Source organism: Topomyia yanbarensis, chromosome 3, assembly GCF_030247195.1.
Source record: "Topomyia yanbarensis strain Yona2022 chromosome 3, ASM3024719v1, whole genome shotgun sequence".
NCBI classification, from domain to species: Eukaryota; Metazoa; Arthropoda; class Insecta; order Diptera; family Culicidae; genus Topomyia; species Topomyia yanbarensis.
In genome coordinates, this window is record NC_080672.1 from 388,895,036 (window position 1) to 388,901,035 (window position 6,000).

The following is a 6,000-nucleotide window of genomic DNA, read 5'->3' on the forward strand; positions in this document are numbered from 1 at the left end:
CAACGCGTCATCACCGTCTGCGTTCGACTTTGTGAACAGGCCGTGGCCCATTCGTTTTTTTTACGATGTGGCTACAGTTACCGACCATAACCGTTCAGCTATCATCATTCTGTTCTCTCTATCAGCTCAAAATCGGACACATCTCTTCAGCGCACCATCCACCATCGCAAAACGAAAACGTGTGTCCACCCGGCTAACAGTTATTATTTCTATCCAATCATCGCCGGCCATGACTTGGGTGTTGTCTAGCACAGCTGGCGCCCCCCTCATAGGAAAACGCTTAAAACCGACCCGGGATCGATCCAAAATTCGAACTCGGTTTATGTGGATGGCATATGCAAAAGGGGCAGAGGCTCCTGACACAAGTGAGTGGAATTTTTATTGGTGTTTTTTTTTCGCTCAGACCAGCTACTATAGTGGATACTACTGGAGCAGGAACATGCCTTGTCATCGGAGAATTATACCGCCCATGTGTGGTCGGTCATCGTTAGGCAAGTGACACGACACGTGCGGGATATTGGGATGGAAAGGAGCGAAACTGTTAGGAACTAACGATTTTCCTCCATTCACCAAAGCTTTCGTCACGTGTCGTGTAGTGTGCGGCATCGGCGATGGCCAACAGAACATACGTGGGCTGTTTAATGAAGTTTGGAGTTTTTTGTAAAACCTAGCGTTTTATTTGTTTTATCTGTTTAAAGTAAGTCGTAAAAATTTCATTACGAGCAGCTTCCACACAAGCAAAATCAATCCAACTCCAAAAATAAATGTAAAAAAGTTTTGGGAACTAACTGCGCAATATCCTAACGAATGCTTTGGTTAATTTTTAATGTATCTTTCTAAAGATTGAAATTTTCATCTGTCACCTCTAAATTTAATTTCTCATAGTTTCTGTCAAACAAAAAATATTTTTAGTTCCCTTAGGTAACACTTGGATGACCAAACCCTAAGTTTTCCATGATTATATAAGTTAAGTCCCCCAAGTTCTTATTTTCCATGCTGTGCAAATTTTAGCAAAAACTCTTTTGATATTCCGATTCATATAAAATCGTTTCACTACTGCACAAGGAATGCTATGACAAATGAACACTTAATAAAAATATTTACTCGAGGAGGTTTATCCTTAATAGTTTGGTAAAGATTAACATCATTGAACACAAATTCATTAATGGTGGAAAATATTTAAAGATGAAACTAATTTCAAACTTTTAAAATAATTTTAAGAAATCGAAACACATAAAAATATTATAATACCCTTTTTTTTCAAATTATAGAATATCAAAATTGGTCAAGTCTCCCCAGATTATTCTATTGGATTTATAATTTTTCGAAGCACTCGAGATGATTTCCTGAGCTGTCGACCGACCTCTTTGTGGTAGTTTTCCGGTCCATAGATAAACCTAAACTTTTCAGTTTGTTAATAATTTTGAAGAACCCGACGGAACGCTTGTCGGCTGTGATTAAAATAACAAAGGTCCGCTCGAACAAATTTAAGGCCGTGATAGGAAATTCGAAGTACGCAAACGATGCTGCTTACTGCGCACGACGACTTGCATCTTTTAATATAATTCGTACTAGTGTGCGGTACCAAACCGTGTAGGCGAATTTCCGTCCGATCATTGTCCATATACGAGGGGATCTTTGTTTTGACGATTTCATCTTCGACGTCGTGTAGCGTATTGTTTCGTCGCTACGAATCATTCCGCCTCGGCTAAGGAGTTGAACGTTATGAGTACTACATGCCTCGTATGATGTAGCTGTATGTAAGACACTTCTGTAAGCACAAATTCCTCGACTGCATCAGTAAGTATCTTCATTGGTTTGGGTACGCAACGTCACTGTTGTGCCCTGAGTGTGAAAAGATCGAGAAGACACCGGATAATGTCCGAGGTTCGGAGCGAAACGCATGGATATGTTTGAAACTAGAGGACCGGATATCAACCCGGATATTGTTTTCTACAAAATGGCATGATACGTAAACACATGGAACGCAGTCAACAGAGTGGTGACACAGATCATAGCCTTCTTACAGCGGAAATCGCATGATGAACAGCAAGCAACGGTTTTAGGAGAGCTATCACCGCCGGGAAACTCTCCGCGGGAATAATTTAAATCCACCGTCGAGGACTAGTCATGTAGATAGCGACAAAGCAAAGGGTTGTCGGGGCCCCAGCGAACCGATCATTACTCCTTCTGCGTAAATTAGATTCACCATCGGGGACTAGACGGAGTAGACCGCGACGAAAATCCACCAGTCGCGGTTGTCGGGGCACTAATCAGTCCGTCGTTCCGGTCCTCCCTTGATTTTTTGGAGGTGACTCCTCCAGTTTTTGGAGGAATTGGCTCCTCCTGTGGCTAATGAAGTGAACCAAGGCTTTTGATTTTAAGTGGTAGATGATATCCGTCGATAGGACTAATTAGGCCAGAGTAGCTCCTATTCCTTTGACTCTTTCTAGCACCTTGGGGACGTCAGTGTAGAACCGAGCGGGTTCGGAAATCGTTGATTCATCTGCTCCAGAAATTTTACCTGGGCGACCTGTGGGGAAGGCCAACTCGTAGTGATCTGAATAGGTTGGTGCTGGCATTCGGGCTTCTCGTGTACCAAGGTCGATCCCGAGTCCTGTGGAGGCGAGCTATTTCTCCAGGAGGTCTGTGCCAGTAAATTCTGGGAATATATTTTGAGTCATTTGGAGGAGGACACAAGCGCTACCAGAAGGCTTTTCGAGGAATCCCAGGGCACGTCTGAATAGGATGTTAGCGGTCGTACACCGAAAGGGGAGGATTCCTGCTTCGATACAGACTACACCAGCGAAAGTACTCGGCAGTAAATTGGAAACTAACCGAGTAGTTTCGGTGTACAGGAGAGCAAGGATTCTTATAAGTCCTTCCAAGTTGTGACTGGTTATTTCAATACCGTAGATTTTGCAGTTGATGAGCGCACTACCGACGTTCAGGACAGTTCTCCTATTCCAGGTCGGATACCGGGCACTGATGGTTCGAATAAGTTTTCACAGTCTCGTTTGACTGTCTGGAAGTGCGATGCGAAGGAGAGACGACGGTCCCGCGTGATACCGAGTATTTTTGGTTCGCGTCTCCAAATTTGATTAGTTTGTTAGTGGGTAGGTGATAAGAATTGCAACAGTAACATACTGAGCATTTGGCTGTTGAACCCTGCTGCTTCGGCCCACCTTCCGACGTCGTTTACTGCGGCTTGAAGCTGAATCCTCACTCGATCATCCCACCACGACGATTTTGATGCAAGGTTGCAAAGACGGAGTTCATGCTGACGAGGAATAATGTGACGGCAAGGACGGGGATCCTTGTGTAACACCATTTTCTTCCACATACGTTCCGGACTGCAAAGTGCCGACTCCCACTCGAAAGGCACGGTTGTTGAGGTAGTCCTTGATGTAGTTCCCAAGGTTTCCGGTGACTACCCAGCTAGCTAGTTGCCGGAGAACCTCCTCGCGATAGACTGATTGTGTTGGCGATGTCCAATATACTAATGCCGCCATGCAGATTGTCCGCCAGGGCCTACCAGACGATTTCTGAGCTTCGGTCCCTCCCAGCTTGTGAAAGGCGAACTGATGCTGGTCTAGATGAGAGTTTCCTTCGAGGTGGTCAAAAGCCGTTTGTTGATGATCTACTCCATAGTTCTCCCTACGCAGCCAACTGGCCTAAAGTCTTTCGCCCTACGGGGAGTGTTACCCTTTTTGTATGGGGATTACAAGGGCCGCTTTCCAAGACGATGGAATGGGTTGGCCATCCCAGATGCGGTTCAAAAAGTCCGACACCATTTTTTTAGCCTCAGGTGGAGCGTGTTGTAGCATAGGGTAGCCGACGTCATCCAGGCGGGTGGATTTGCCGTGGACGGTAGCAAGTGCCGCCGTTAATTCCATCTTCGAGGCCTCAATGCCCTTCCTAATCAGGCTTCGTGATCTACGAAAGTCTGTAGCTCTTTGTTCTTTCTTGGGGTGGCTAGCACGTTTTTAAGTATCCGGAGTGCTTTGCGGCGGATTTTATGGCTTGATTAACCTTCGGGTTCCACCACTGGGTGGCTCGCGGTGGGGGTTTGTCACTTGTTGCTCGGCGGCGTTGACGAGTTTAGCCATTAGTTGGTCGGGTGAGTATACATGGTCTGATGCAATAGAGTTCGAAGCAGCCTCTTCTTAGGTGACCCAAGTCCGGGCGGTCGTATAGCCAGCGCCGACGGCGAGTCATGTCGCATACCACCGATCGTACGTTATTTGAATTGGAAAATGGTCGCAATTTTCGGGGTCTGCGAGAACGAGCTAACGGAAGGCCCCATTAATGTCCGCAGAGCAAAAAGATATATCCAGGACTGAGGAGCATTGCCGTTGGATATATATGAAGCTTCCGTTGTTAAGTACAATGACGTTACATTCTTCCATGATTTCGGCAATTTGGTGGTCCGGATCTCCACAGCAGATATTTGACGTTGAAGTCCCTCACCACCAAGAAACGGGTATTTAGTTTCTCCAGAGTGTTCTTCAGTTTTGAACCGATATTGCGCACTCCGGCGAAGATGTAGACGGAGTCCATTGTACATCTAACCGGATAGGATATAATCGGTGTCGATGAGATGTCGGTCCGGATTCCGAAGACAATGATCTGAAAGATGTTATCTCCACCACTAGCCTTCCACGAGTACCGGTTTCCTAGCTACGAACCGGGATTAGTCCCGTTTCGTGGTTTTTCAGTCCGAAATGAGTTCAGTACAGTCTACGGGGTTTCCGCATTTTTTTGTTCTGCGGTTGACTGGATTTTAATTTTTTGGGTGCGGATCCTTCCTGTTCTTTGCTGATTGGGCTGCGAGTCTGTGCATTCGGTATGGTGCTCTATTTTATTCAATTCGTTTATTTGATAAGACACGTTGCGGGTTTCTTGAACAACCAAGTATTTTGGTTGAATATGAGCGATTTGCAGCTATAGGTCCTCCAAACAACCCCCGATGTCATTCATATTCCACTGTAAAGCGAGTGTTAGCCGGGTTGTGAAGTTGTCATTATGGACTGATATGCTTCAATCGTCGGAACTCAGCGGTTGGTTGGGTCCGGTAAGATGCGTGTTCAGACGCGCCATCCTCGTGTCCCTTAACTGGAAGATTGACCCGGTAAAGATAGGCATCCTCACCGAACCAGGTAGCTGGGCTGGGTAGGTTTTCGAATGACTGGCCCATCTACATGATCTTCCTTTGGTGAGCGGGGCCGCGGACGGAGAATAGTTGTAGTCGGCGGACAATGGAATGGTTGTGTCTGGAAGCCAGTCAGGGGAAATAATCTGGTCGAAGTTGTGTCAATTGGGAAGGTGACTTACCCGGGGGGAGCTGGGTCTTCTGCATCGGCATCCGCCGCAGGCTCGTCGGCTATGGTCGGTACTACCCCGAAAAGAGTCGATGCAGGAGAGAAGATTTTCTCCCTGACTGAGCAGCTACCTGTTTCCGAAGATGAGTTGGAGGCTAAGTCCACGATCGGGTTGGGTGCTATAGAGGTTATAAAGAGCGTACCTTAGTTGGGGTTGCTGCTCAGGTGTATAAGCGGATTATGGAACCTCGTCGATAGGGCTTGGTGCCCAATGGGCTGGTATTTCGGTGCTATATCTGTTATTCGTTGGTTTCTTGGTATTGGTCTTCGTCATTGGGCGTCGGTTTCTCTTCGATGATTGCCCAGCGGGGAGGGTAGGTGAGCTGATATGCTGAGCTGACTGGAAGCGGTTCCGATGCGTAAGGCTGTTCGTTGATGGGATGCGTATGTTGCAACTTACCGGAGGAAGTTGCAACATACCCTGCACCGGCAGCCGTCGAAAGATCGTCGACTGTGGTCGGTACTACCCCAGCCAGGGCCTATGCAGGGAAGAAGACTATCTCCCTATCTAAACAGCTAGTGGTTTCGGATGATCTGTTTGAGGCTAAATCCTCGGACGATCTGCTGTTGTATCTGTAGCTGCTGGAGTCGTAGGAGGCGTACCTCTTTTGGTGGTGGT